Here is a 14,821-nt window from a genome sequence, read left to right on the forward strand (position 1 = left end):
ACGGAGCAGACAGCGCCCCAGACCGCGGGGCTCACAGGCTGGTGAAGCAGATACCGGCTAACGAGTGCAGGGGGTGGGCGAAGAAGCACGAGGAAGGCTGTCCACCCCTCGGCCAGGATGCCGGTTTCTGGAGCCCCGATTAGAACCAGAACAAAATTAGAGACGGAAGAATATGTCAACCACTCCTCAACTTAAAGAAAAAAAAATTACGGTGGGAGAAAAAAAGAACCAGGAGAGCAAAAGCACGGAGTTTGGCCGCGTCCCCCTCCCCCTCCGCGCCACACCTGACCTCTGGGTTCTCCCAGGCGGGCTGTTCAGCATGCGCACCAGGCATCATCTGGTCCCCCGGGGGTGGGACCTAGAGGAACTTTCTTTGCAAATGCCTTCTGGCTTCAGCTCTGCCCTTGGGAAGAACACCAGTGTCATGGGTCACATTTTCTATGGTGGACTCCCCGCACTCCGCCTTTCGAAGGATGCCCAGGGAGAAAGGCAGCAGGCAGAGTCCTGACTTTTGGGGGTGGGGGGGTGGGGGAGAAAGGAAGTTTGACGAGCCTTCCGGAAGCCGGTGTCGTGCCAACAGTTTGGAAGGAGCCCGCTTCGGGCTTGGCTATGAAATCTCCCTGGGCCAGCTTTTCCTGCTGTTCATTTGCATGGGGAAAGACACAGGTGGGGAAGGTTTTGAAACCGGGCAAAGGGGCACAGAACCGAAACGGAGGCACGTTGGCTCATCCTCCAGCCCAAGGACCCCATCACCGGGGTGGGGGCCTCCTGATTCTGCCCCACCTTTAGGGACGCGGGGCCCTTCTGGAGATCGTGTGACTTCTCAGAATCAGTGCCTCTTCGGACCCCAAGGGCTCTTCCAAACTCTTCCGTAGAGGACAGTCCGTACCCAGCAACATCCAGGGTTGTGCAACAGGTAGCTTATGCCACGGTTTCCCCAAAGGGACTGTGTGAGTCTCATTAAGTGAAGAAGTTACCGCGAAATCTTTATTTCCACCCAGTGGCATCCTCTTACCCAGCCCCGTTTGCCCTAATTTATTCTTCGGTCTTCTTTGAACCTATTGTTCAGATTTAATGAAGGTCGTTTTGGTCTGCAGCCTGGTCTCCGGTGTGCCCGTCCGTCTAAGCCAGGAGGGGGCAGCGTTTTCCTGCCAAGCAAAGGACTCTGAAGACCGAATTGGGGTGGGGGCAGGGGTGGGAGCTGTTCCCGGCCAGCAGAATCTGTTTTAATTGTCCACAGGACCACAGCGTGATGAAATGGCTTCGCAAAACCACTGGACATTCCTACTGGTCCGCTCTTAATTGGAGGGGAGGGGGCTGGGGGAAACAGCCACAGCATCAGCCTTCACGGCTGCCCTTATTCACTCAGCAAACATCTGCAGGTAAGAGCAGGAAAGCCAGGAGTCTCCACTGTTAAAAAAAAAAAAAATCTTGGGGCGCCTGGGTGGCTCAGTCGGTTGGGCGTCCGACTTCGGCTCAGGTGGTGATCTCACGATTTGTGGGTTCGAGCCCCTCGTCAGGCTCTGTGCTGACAGCTTGGAGCCTGGAGCCCGCTTCGGATTCTGTGTCTCCTGCTCTCTGCCCCTCCCCCACTCACACTCTGTCTCACTCTTTCTCAAAATAAATAAATAAATAAACGTTAAAAAACAATCATGGCTTGAAATTCTTTTCCCTTTATTTCTTTTCATCATGGTAAGTGTCCTCTTTAATCGCCATTCCCTAATTCCCATCCCTGCCCCCCACCCCCTCTGGTAACCCCGAGTGTGTTCTCTACAGTTGAAGAGTCTGTTTCTTGGTTTGTCTCTTTCCCCCCCGCCCCCCTTTGCTCATTTGCTTTGTTTCTTAAATGCCACAAATGAGTGAAATCAGACGGTGTTTGGCTTGCTCTCGCTGGCTTAGTTCACTCTATCTGTGTTGTTGCAACTGCCAGGATTTCATTCTTTTTTATGGCTGAACAATATTCCATTGCGTATGTCTATTCCACGTCTGTATCATCCATTGGTCAGTCGATGGACACCTGGGCCGTAACTAACCCTGCTGTAGGCACAAGGGGGCATATATCTCTTTGAATTTGTGTTTTTTGCTTTTTTAAGTTTTTTCATCTATTTATTTTCGAGAGAGGGAATTTGTGAGCAGGGAAGGGGCAGAGACAGAGGGAGATAGAGAATCCGAAGCAGGTTCAGCGCGGTCAGCACAGAGCCGGACGTGGGGCTCAAACCCACAGGCAGGGAGATCATGACCTGAGCCAAAGTGGGGCTCTCAGCCGACTGGCTGCCGACTCAGGCGCCCCTTGAATTAGTGTTTTGTATTTGGGGGGTACTCAATAGCGCAATGATGGATCATAAGGCAATTCTATTTCTAATTTTTTGAGGAAGCTCCATACTTCTTTCCACGGTGGCTGTACCAGTTTGCATTCCCACCAGCAGTGCAAGAGGGTTCCTTTTTCTCCACATCCTTGTCCACCCTTGTTGTTTCTTGTGTTTTTTACTTTAGCCATTCTGACAGGTTATGAGGTGATATGTCAATGTAGTTTTGATTTGCGGGTCCCTGATGGTCAGTGACGCTGACCATCCTTTCATGTGCCTGTTGGCCATCTGGATGTCTTCTTTAGAGAAATGTCTGTTCGTGTGGTCTGCCCACTTTTTAATTGGATTATTTGTATTTTGGGGTATTGAGTTTTATAAGTTTTTATATATTTTGGAACCCTTTATGGGATATGTCATTTGCAAATATCTTCTCCCATTCAGTAGGTCGCTTTTTAGTTTTGGTGATGTTCCCTTCACTGTGCAGAAGCATTTTATTTTGATGAAATCCCAAGGGTTTATTTTTACTTTTATTTTCCTTGCCTCAGGAGACGTATCTAGAAAAATCATGGCTTAAATTTAATTCCCTAGAAGATGTACAGATAGAGACAGACAGACAGACCGGAAATAATTTGTAGCTAAAATGCTATGGGTGATTTTTATTTTCTGTTACTATGATTTTCTTTATTTTTCTAATTTAGTGATTTTCTACTTCTTAATTTTCTCACATAGTGAACAGAGTTGACTCTGTAAGCAGAAAAAAAAAGGCAATTGGCAGTTTTATTTTTAGAGTAGTACTCTGGGACGGCCTGGTTTAGCCATGGGTTCTCTTTCATTAGGGGTTTATTGAGCAAGAGAGGGAAGCTAACATTCGGTTACTTGACTTCTCAGTCTCTCAGCGTCATCATAGATACTACAGAGCTTTTAAAGCACCTGCCATATAGTGTGTGTGTGTGTGCGTGTGTGTGTGCGCGCACCCATGTGTGTGATATGAAATGAGCTAATCCACGTAAGAGCACCTGGCAGTTTCTGGCAAAAGCAGCCAACCCGTTGGCTGCTATTATGATTATTACCGTTTTTTGCTATTGTTCTAGTTGTTTCCAAAGGAGGAAAGGGGACAGGAACGCTAGCGGAGCTCCAGGCTTAGGCAATGATTTGCAAAGTCACACGCATCCGGGCGCAGGCAACGAAACGGGTCCTCCAAAAGCGAAGGTCGTGTGGGTCGTGAGGGTCAATACGACGAGGTTTCAGAAGACTGGAGGGCGGGTAAGAACCAGCAGCGTGAACAATAGTGAATAAAGTCACAGAAGTGGACGAGATGCCCCAGCCCTCGACTGCCCACCTTTCCACTCAGGTCCTGCCCTGGAGCCAGACCAAGCTTTGCACCCGGGACTCTCCAGCCCCAACCCCGCCCTTAGCCACGCCTCCAATCACGACCCCAACCAATCAACCGCGCTCCTGACCCCGCCTCCCACTGCACCTCCAGTCAAGCCTCAGCCCACCTGTAGCCCCGCCTCCAAGCCTGCTTCAACCACGCCCCCGGAAGCCTTGCACGGAGCTGCTCCCCCCAGGGGCTGCTGCTAGAACCCCGGGATGTGCCAACCGGCTTCTCCCCCGAGAGGTAGAACGCCAGAAAAGCCTGCAGACGGGGTCAAAGGCAGATGCGGCAAGGATGCTCTGGGGTTGGTCAGGGTCGCTGGCCAACTGAGACGGTGGGCCTGAGTTTTTGGGAGACCGTCGCAGTGAGAAAAGAGAGAGGCCGAAGCGGATCCCACGTGGCGGGAGTAACGATCCCCTCACACTGACCGAGGGCTGCGTGCTAGGCTCACTGCCAAGTTGCCCCGATCCTCGTTCTCTTTCCCCTGTAACCCAGACAGTAACCTAGCCCTTAGGTACTACGAGCCTCCCATCTTCGTGAAGTAGACTCCGAGCCGTTAAGCAACTTGTTCAAGGCTCATAGCTGGGAGCTGGCAGAATGGGAATTCGAACCCCAGGCGCGGGCCCGACACGCAGTGCAGGGTTGGGTTATACCCGGGTATTGCGGGCCAGCCGTGGTGACGGACTGTTCCTTGCAGGCCAAAGACGCAAGTTAAGGCAAAGTATACAGCAGGCATCCCCTTAGTAAATGAGAAAGGGGCCCATTAAAAACAAACAAACAAACAGTGGCACAATCATTTGCCAGCAACATCACCTCCTGACTACGTCTGATCTTCAGTGCTCAGCCCCCGCGGGGCAGGAAGCGAAACAGAACTGACCCCTGTCCTCCCCTGGCCTGCACCGTCTGCTGGGCTGGGCCTGACCCTGAAGATTCTAACCATGTGGTTGGGGAGACCGGACGACTGGATACCGGGCAGGTTTCTTCAGGACTGATTCATCACGTCTGAGCACTAAATCCTGGGGAATTTAGACACTGTCTTAGGCTACATAATGGCCATCCACAGATATCAGCTCTTAATCTCCGGAAACTGTAAATGTTATCGTATTTGGAAAAAGGATCTTTGAAGGTGTGATTAAGTTAAGGATTTGAAGGGATAATCCAGGATTATCTAGGTGGGCCCTAAATGCCATCGCAGTGCCCTTGTAAGAGAGAGCTGAGGGAGATCAGACAAACGCATACAAGAGAAGAAAAGGCCATGCAAAGGTGGAGGCAGAGCTTGGGCTAATGTGGCCACAAGCCAAGAAATGCCAGCAGGCACCAGAAGCTGGAAAAGGCAAGGAACAGATTCTCCCCAGAGCCTCCCAAGAGAGGAAGGACCTACCGATGTCTTGACCTCAGCCTCGTGTATCAATTGATCGTGTTTTCTGACGTCCGACTTGCAGATCTGTGAAAGAGTATATTTCTATTGGTTTTCATTTTTTTAATGTTTATTGAAACAATAGTAATATTTTTGAGAGAGAGAGAGAGAGAGAGAGAGTGGGGGAGGGGCAGAGAGAGGGGGAGACACAGAATCCGAAGCAGCTCCAGGCTCCGAGCTGTCAGCACAGAGCCCGACGCGGGGCTCGGGCCCACGAACCGCGAGATCGTGACCTGAGTCGAAGTCGGACGCTCGACCGACGGAGCCACCCAGGCGCCCCTACAGTTCTGTTGTTTTAAGGCACGGAGTTTGTGGCCAATTGTTGTAACAGCCATAGGAAAGTAATACGGACGAAGTACAGTGGGGCTGTAGTGAAAGGAGCGTAGGATGAGAAGCCCAGTAATGGGGACTCAAATCCTGGCTCTGCATTCTGGGGCCCCGGAGCGATCAGACACACGCTTTTTGCCTCGGTCTGGCCACTCACGCAATAGAGGGCGTATTCCACACTTATATTAGTTGAGCTATTTTGGCTGCGTGTGACACAACTCCAGCCTCAGGTAACAGAAGTGGAAGATGCCAAGCAGGTTTATGACAGCAAAGAAGAGAAATGGTGGGGCTGGCTTCAGGCTCGGCTGGATCCAGGGGTTCAAAGGAGCTATCGCTCTTTCTCTCCCTCCCCCATCCCCTGCCTTTTACCTCTTCTCTGGCAAGTTGGTCACATGCTCTTATTCCGCAGAGAGGATCCTTCCGCCTGTCTCCAGCGTTGATGAAGATCCGCTCCATTCATCCTCCCAGCTTCACCACATCAGGTAAGTCTAACTGCTCTGATTGGCCAGACTCATAAGACATGCCTGGCTCCTGGGTCCAGCGGCTGTAGCCAATGAAATCAGGCCTTCGGGTCGGCCTGGCCCCCGTCACGGGGCGCCCTGTGGCGCAGGCTGAGGAGCCACGACCTCCTTGCTAAAGTGTTGAGAGCAGACGCCCCAGGGCAGACATGGGAAGGGACGCAGGGGACACACAACCAACGATCGTCTACCTCGTTACCTCGCAGAGTTGTTGCAAAGACTGAGCGATGGCAGGTGTGAACACGCTCTGTGAGGCACGAGTGCTTGGGACGTGGGCACTGTGGGTGTCTGTGGCCTCAGCCAGCCTGACGCCGCCCGCACGGTCCCAAACCCTCGATTTCGGCACCGTCACCTTGTGCCTCCTGCTCCTTGTCAACCCCCCAGGCCTGGCCTGCAGCTGCTAAAACAGGGCAGGAGGAAGACTGGGCCACGTGAGCTCAGGTGGCTTCAGGCTCCCAGAGAGCTTAGAAGCCCCAGTTCAGCCTCAACCCAACAGAAAAGAGGGAGTCATGAAGGTTACTGATTTATCGCGTTACAAGAAACCTTTGAGTGAGTCACTGCATACGTCCCAATCGGGACTGCCGAGACGTGCCATGTTATCATCTGCCTCCGCTCGTGTCGCTTTTCCCCCGCCTGCCAGGCAGGTGAGCGACGCCCGGGGCTTTAAGAATGGACCCGAAGTGGCAGAACTTCGTCACAAGGTGGCTTCCAGCTTGAGGGTCACTGTGTTCGGCAATTCAAAGCCTCTTCTCCATTGCCCACGTTAAGAGCAGCATAAGTAATCCGTATTTCTATACTAGGTGTTATGAGCCCAGCCTTGTGCTGTAACTAAGCTCAGACACCAGCAGGGAGCCACATGCGGCTCTTGAGCACCTGAGATGTGGCTGGTCTGATCTGAATTTAGGTGGGCTGTAGTGTGAAATATCCGCCGTATTTCAAAACTCTGGTACCGGGGGCGCCTGGGGGGCTCAGTTGGCTAAGCCTCTGACGTCCGCGCAGGTCATGATCTCACGGGCATGCGGTCAGCACAGAGCCCGCTTCAGATCCTCTGTCTCCCTCTCTCTCTCTCTGCCCCTCCCTGCTCCTGCTGTCTCACTTTCTTTCAAAAATAAATAACATTAAAAAAAAAAAAAAACCTACTCCCTCTCTCTCTGCCCCTCTCCTCCTTACACACACACTCTCTCTGTCACAAATAAATAAACATTCAAAAAAATTTTTTTTAAACGGGGCGCCTGGGTGGCTCAGTCGGTTAAGCATCCGACTTCAGCTCAAGTCATGATCTCACGGGTCATGAGTTCGAGTCCAGCATCGGGTTCTGTGCTGACCGTTCAGAGCCTGGAACCTGCTTCGGATTCTGTGTCTCCCTCTCTCTTTGCCCCTCCCCTCCTTACACTCTCTCTCTCTCTCAAAAATAAACATTAAAAAATTTTTTTAAAAACCTCGTACCAAATATATATACATTTTTTAAAATATTTTTTATTATATGTTGAAATGGTAATATTTTCAGCTAAATAAATAATGTTATTAAAGTCGATGTCACCTGGTTTCTTTTCTGTCTTGAATGTGACTATCAGGAAAGTTAAAGGTACCTATGTGGTTTGCAGGGAGAGGTTTGCAGGGAGAGAAGGAAGCTCTCCGTCAACCAATTTCCATTGGACAGCGCCGTGCTAGAAAGTTCGAGCATACATACATTCTCTTTCTGGTGCTCAAAACAAGCCATCGCATAAGCAAAGAAACTGAAACTTGGTCAGGTTGAGGGCCAGCAGTGCCACCAAGGGGGCAGAGTTAAGTCCCCAGAGGGGTCCAGTTCGAAGGTTCATCTTTTTGCTCTGTACCAAGTTGCTGAGTATAGCATCAGCTACGATGCTTTAGGCTGCAAGTACTGAGATCCCAAACTCAATGTGGCTTTCTAAAAAAAAAAAAAAAAAAAAAATCAGCATTTATTGTCTTACACGAGCAATTCCAAGGTTGGCGAAGAGACTTCGCGATATCATCCAGACCCGGACTTTCTGTATTTTCCTCTGTCCCGGTCCTCAGGTCGGTTTGGTCCCAGGTTATCCCGCTGTGGGCGATCACAACTGCAGCTCAGCTCCCAGCAGCCTGTGTTCGCACAACAACCGCCGAAAAGCCTGCTTTTCTTCCCGGGTATCTTTCCACTGGGGAGGAAAGCTTTTCCCACAAACTCCTTATGACCTCATAACTCAAGGTGCCGTCCACCTGCCGGGGGCATCGGCGGGCGGGTCTCACTAGGATCTTGTGTCCCACCCCAGATGTGCTCAGTCGGAGTCCACATCGACACCAGATGCCCAGAATTTCCTGGGCAAGTTCCGGTTCGGGCAGCGCCGCCCCAGGAGGCTCCCTGTGAAACCTGGTTGGTCGTGACGGCATCGTTGGCAGATGCCCGTATCAGCCATCGAGAAGAGGAATAGAGTTGCCATAATTGATGCAGAACCATCCTCCTCCATGTCCTGGGCTGGGCTGGAGAGGTGTCACCTTCCCTGGGCACAAAAGGGTGGACCCGGCTCCCCAGGAAGGAAGAGCTGTGTGTGGGCGAATGGGGATGGTGTGGGGTGATGATCGCGCACAGGCAATCGTGAGGCCAACAATTCCTTGACGTGTGAGGTGAAGACTAAATCAGGTAAAGAATATACAGCGACTAACAGATTCATTCATTATTTCGCCCAACATTTTTTTTTTTTTTTTGGTACCAGATACCCTTTGTGCCTGAGGTTACTTGGTGCTCGAGACACTATCCCTCCCCTTGTAGGCGGGGCTTACATTCTAATGGGGAAGGCAGGGAAGAAAGAGGAAACTAATCTAACAGGTAGCATAACTACAATTGTGAAAAGTGCATGGAAGAAACAAACAGTGCTGAATACAGAACTCGGGTGAAGATGTGCCCCCTCTGGGAGGGAGGCATTTACACAGAGACCTAGAGAGTGCCAAGCAGCTTCCCACGCCCTGAGATGGGGGACAGGGTGGGAGCGATCTCCACAGAGGTGGGGAACATCGTGTGCAAAGGCCCCGGGGTACGAAGGATCCCGGCATGTTCAAGAAGTGAGTGGTAGTGGGCCTCGTTCAGGGTTGATGTTTGTTTGCTCTCACCTGTATGCCCAGAGCCTTGCATGGTGCCTGGGACTTTGCGGGGGTTCAGCACAAGTTGGCTAAGTGGATGGATACAGGCATGCCCATTCCCATGGCTGACAAGTTTGTGCCAAGTGTTGATGAGAGGGGCCTTGGGTCCTCCCCGTGCGGGCTTCTCCGTGGGCTGTTTGAGTGCCCTCACGGCATGGCAGCCGGCGACCTCCCGAGCCAGCAATCCAAGAGGAGGGAGCCAGTGGAAACCACAGTGCCTTGTGTGACTTCGGCCCGGGAAGCCGCGTGCCATCGTTCCACCGTTGAGTGTGGCCCACACGCAAGGGGAGGGCGTCAGCCTCCCCTTCTGCAGGGAGAATGTCAAAGAATTTGACAGGTTTCCAAGATCAGCCGCTGGCCTGTCCGCCCCTAGCCTAGTGATGGTCAACCGGTTAAGCAGAGCACACGGGTAAAGCAGGTACTCTTTCCTGGGTGCAACCTCATGACGCTCAGTCTGTGACACGCCTCCGTGTCCCCAACTAGAGGGGACATATTGCGTCAACAGCGTCTTCTACCAAGCGCTTGTGAAGTGGGCTCCTGAGGTTGGACACCTTCTGGGCGATTCTCTTTTCGAGTGGGACCAGGGGAGAGCTGGGAGAGAAGGAAGCTCTTCATCAGCTAATGGAGGTGCCCTTCCTCCCCTCCCCCACAGCGTGTCAGGCTAAGAGGCAGCTTTGCGGAGAAGGGGGCCTCTCTGTCCTCCTCTGTCTTTCGGAGGCGGCAGAACTGGACCTGGCATCTCGTCAAAAGAACCCACGTTTCCCAGGCTGCCCCCGGCATTGCCCCCCTTCCCTGAGCCACAGGGAACCTTCGCTGCTCGGTAGACCTTAAACATCGAGCACAGTGTCACGCTGGGCTCCGTTCAGGCTCCTCGAGGCAGGAGCTGATACAGCTTCTACGGAGGACAATTAGGCAATGGATTTCTTAGTTAAAAAGACACACATCCTTTGGCCCAGCAATCCCAGCTCAAATAATTTATCCTACGCACACACCCCAACTTGTGAGACCGAACGTGTGTGCAAGAAGAAAGTGTGCCTACTGGAAACGATCTAATCGTGCACCATCCAGGGCTAGTTGCATGGGTAATGAAATACCCATCCAAAGGAATACTCTGTGGCTGTTAAAAAGAGAATGAGGGGGGCGCCTGGGTGGCTCGGTCGGTCAAGCGACCGACTTCGGCTCAGGTCACGATCTCACAGTTGGTGGGTTCGAGCCCTGCGTCGGGCTCTGTGCTGACAGCTCGGAGCCTGGAGCCTGCTTCGGATTCTGGGTCTCCCTCTCTCTCTGCCCCTCCCCTGCTCATGCTCTGTGTCTCTCTGTCTGTCAATAATAAATAAATGTTAAAAAAAAAAAAAAAAAGAGAGAGAGAGAGAGAGAATGAGGATCTTTTTGTTTACAGAGATGGAGAATCTTCAAGAAACATTAAGTGCAAAATAAGCAAGATGAAAACCATTGCTTCTCACTTGTTAGCATTCATATAAAAAAAAAAAAAGAAAACAGGATTATTCTACCTATGTGCACATTTACGCGTGCGGGGTGCCTGGACAAGAAACCTGGAATTACAGATTGAATCATCAGAAACTACCACTTTTTGTTGGCAAAAAAAAAAAAAAAAAAAAAAAAAAAAAAAAAAAAAAATCCCCAGTAAATGTGGACCATTTCATACGGGCCAAGCCAATAGTAACAGCGAGTGCCGCTGGGGAGGGCCATTGGGTGAGAACAGAGATGACGAAGCACTCAGTGGAACTTTTTTGTGCCTTTGGAATTCTGTACCATATGCACGATTTAGCTATATTTAATTTTTGGCGCATTTAATTTTTCAAATAGATGACCAGAGTGTATCATCGGAATAACTCTTTGTAAAGACTGGACAGTCCCACTCTTATCAAGCGGGCAGGAGCAGCGTTATCCTATAAAGATAATTTTCTCTTGCCTATTTTTATTCAAACAGGAAAAATAATTCATTGTTTCAAATTCGTTTATGCAATGTTTATTTATTTATTTTAGGAGCGGAGGGGCCGAGAGAGAAGGCGAGAGAGAATCCCAAGCACGTTCCTTGCTTAGCACAGAGCCCAAGGCGGGGTTTGATCCCACGACGGTGAGATCATGACTTGAGCTCAAATCGAGAGTCGGATGCCTAACCGACCGAGCCACCCAGGCCCCCCTCAAATTACTTTAATTAAGAGGGAGTATTCGAGCTGAGCACAGGGCAACCTGAAGGCTGAAGAAGGATGGTAAATAAGCTGCTTAAATGGGGCGCCTGGGTCACTCAGTGAGTTAAGCATCAGACTCTTGGTTTCGGCTCAGGTCAAGGTCACGGTCTCATGGGTTCATGGGTTCAAGCCTAATGTCAGGCTCAGCACTAACAATGCCGAGCCTGCTTGGAGTTTTCTCCTTCTCTCCTGCCCCTCTCCCCCATCTCTCTTTCAAAATCAATAAATAAACTTAAAAACATATTTAGAAAGATACTCCAAAGGGCTGTTAAAGTGCACCTGACCCTGGCAGGCGTGCCTCGGTACGGCTGGAGCCCCAGACTCTCAGCAGGTGATTCTGGTGGGACTGGGAAGGAGGCAGGCTCGGGGAGCCGGCCTCCTTAGCACACCCAGTGCTCCTGGGGAGCACGGGCCTCTGGAGGCAGGAGGTGACGTACTGGACATCCGCACCTCCTAGGGCTCAGAGCTCGCGTCTTCCTGGGGATGGCAGAAGACCCCTGAGTTTGCACCAGTCGGGCAGCCCCAGCTTGTAACAGGGTCCCCAAAACAGAACCCCGCTTTGAGTTTACGAAACAGCTAATCTTTTGGAACCACAAACGCAAATTGGAAAATCTGAAATTGCCACTTTGAGTAGTCGTGCTTCTTTAGCTGAAAACAGACATGAATAGCCAAGCGTAAACAAAAGGCCCAAGGGCCCTCCCGAATGAAACATGACATCGTCTCTTTTCTTCTAACGTGTTCAACACCCTTTCCTCACAACCATCTTCCTCACGGCTTCCACGCATGTCAGCAAATGGGACACTCGGTGTGGGGGCCAAATGACTACAACCCTCTTTTCTGGAGTGGCTGTTGGTGGATGTTGGTGGATGTTAGTTTGTAGCAAATATTGACACGCTGGCACCTTTCAGCCAACAATGTTGCTCAAAAGAATCCGAGGATAGAAATACTAGAATGTGCGGGAAGCCTGGGTGGCTCGGTCGGCTCAGTCATGGCTCAGGTCACGATCTCGCGGTCCGTGGGTTCGAGCCACGCGTTGGGCTCTGCGCTGACAGCTCGGAGCCTGGAGCCCGCTTCGGCTTCTGCGTCTCCCCCTCTCTCTGCCCCTCCCCAGCTTGCACTCTGTCTCTCTCTCAAAAATAAGATACAAAAAAATTTTTTAAAAAGAAAGAAAGAAATACTAGAATGTGCGGACACAGGTGTTGGTATGAACAAGGAGGTTCGCTCTGGCATCGATTCTGACCGGATCTGACTGGAGGCGGCCCAACGTGTCTAGTCGTGGGAGGCTTGCTGGGGACGTTCTGACACCTCCATCCTCTGGAGTGCGATACAAAAGAGGGAGGTAGGAACGTGCGACCACAGTGTCAGGGCGCTATGAGAGTGCGACGGGCCAGAAGCAGCTGAGAACTGCGCACGGCCACGCTCGTTAGCCCAGGGGTCCTCGTCTGGGCGATGTTGGCTCCCAGGAGACATGTGACAACATCTGCAGACATGTTTAGCTATCACAACTCGGGGGGGGGGGGTGCGGGGGGGGTGAGGGGAAGCTACTGGAACTAGAGGCCAGGAATACTGCTAACTACCCTCTAAGGCCCAGGTCAGCCCCCCGCACAGAAGTATCTGACCCCAAACGTCAGCCAGCCACACCCCTGGCATAGCCCCGGACATGTACTGCCTTCTCAGTCGGTGTTTGTCGAATGAATGAGTGACTGACTACTAGAAACTGTGCGCACACGACCCTCACCAAACGGTTAACAGCGGGAGGAGAGGAATGAGGCATCGGTTTCGGATGCTTTTAGGTCCTACTTTTGTATCATCCGCTTTTTTTTAAAGCCACGTGTATCACTGAAAAGAAAGGAAAGATGGGAGGGGGGGAAGAGGGAAGGAAGGAAGCGGGGCGGGGACCGAGGGACGGAGGGAGGAATAACTTTGACAAAGTTATTTCTGCTGCTCTGCCCGGTTCTCCAGGCTCTGCGGTGGGCCGGGCGTGGGCGGGGCGCTGGCCTCCCTGGACTTTTGAGAGGATTAAACTCGTTCCTCCTCCGTGTCACGCCCCGTGGACGGCACAGGAGGTAGAAAGGGCTCAGTAACCGCCCTCACCTTCACTCACGCCGTTTTGATTTCTGGCCGGAATGTTCTCCAGGCCCTGGGCTGGTCGCGAAGGGTCCAGGGCGGGCCTGGGACCTCATCGGTCCCCTCCGATGACCTCGGGAGTGGACTTTGTGCCGGCGTGTTCTGTGGGCCTGGGGAGCTCCGGGACCCCGGCGGGCGAGCGGCGGCCCTCCGCGTGCCCGTCCCCCATCTGCCCTAGAGCCGGGCCAGGTGAGGGAAGCCGCAGGCCCCTCTCTCTCGGTCCGCCTGGCCCATCTGCCCCTCGGGCCTGCACCAGGTTAATGGAGCATGAAGGCATTTGCGAGCGGAGGACCACGGGTCCCCCCCCACCCTGCCCCTTCCAGGCCCAGACATCAGGAGATCCGAACCCACGTTTTCCCTGCCTCCAAAGCAGATGCTGACCCGGGTCCGGGAACGCCAGTGGCTGGAAAGGCGTCTTTTTAACGGAGCCGCGTTGTCCTGGGAGACGGAAAACTTTCCAATCAATGCAAAAACGCAGACAGAGAACAGGGCTCCCCAAGACCCCCATTACCCACTCACCCCCTACATGTAAGCCCTATTTAGCAGCAAATCCTTAAGCCAGCGCTTGTAAAAAGCAGCTTGTTTGGGACTGACCTTCCCATTCATGTAACGTGATATTGCACGCTTGGCCGACCCCGGCAAGCAGCGAAACATATGTCGTCAGCTGGGCGCTGAGGCCCCTCTATTAAGATGGTTCTGGAAGCATATGTGGGAATGGGCCTGCCCTGGAGACCCGAGGGGAAAGGCAGGACACAGGCAATTAGAGGGAGCCCGCCCTGACCCCAGGGCTGGGCTGCAGGAGGAAACTCAGGGCCGCATCTCCTGGGCATGGCAACAATTAAGGTCAACAAATAATCTTGAAAAAGGAAACTTTGGAAAATAGGAACCTGGTTAAATGACCTAGTAAACACTCGGTACTGCCCCCACCCCCACCCCCAGCCTGCCCTGCGCAGGGGTGGGGTGGGGGGAGGAGAGGGGGGGGCTGCATCTGGGTTTCACGTGCATTCTCCCCGTCCTTTTTGGATAATGACTTCCCTTTGCAATTTCCTGGAGGAAGTTGTTGAAATGATCTTCCAGTAATAAAATAAGCAGGGTGATTCTTAATTTTCAGTCTGAAGTCTTTTTCCCCTTCCAGCCCAGTCTCCTCATTAACTCGGGTCAGCAGCCTCATGCAGAAACCTCTCTCTCTCTCTCTCTCTCTCTCTCTCTCTCTGTCTCGTGCCTGTGCCAAAGGGGGAGAGAGATTCAAGCTGAGAACGTTTGTCTTGGGTGGGGGGAGGGGGGACATGAGCCGGCCGGCTCTGTGGACCCGCGTGGGCTCTGCTGGGGGCCGAGGGGGAGAAACTTCCATTTCCCAATTTGTGCTCTCCCAAAGGACAACCATGCTACCGCTTCCGAAGCAC

This window comes from Panthera tigris, chromosome A3 (assembly GCF_018350195.1).
Source record: "Panthera tigris isolate Pti1 chromosome A3, P.tigris_Pti1_mat1.1, whole genome shotgun sequence".
In the NCBI taxonomy this organism is placed as follows: Eukaryota; Metazoa; Chordata; class Mammalia; order Carnivora; family Felidae; genus Panthera; species Panthera tigris.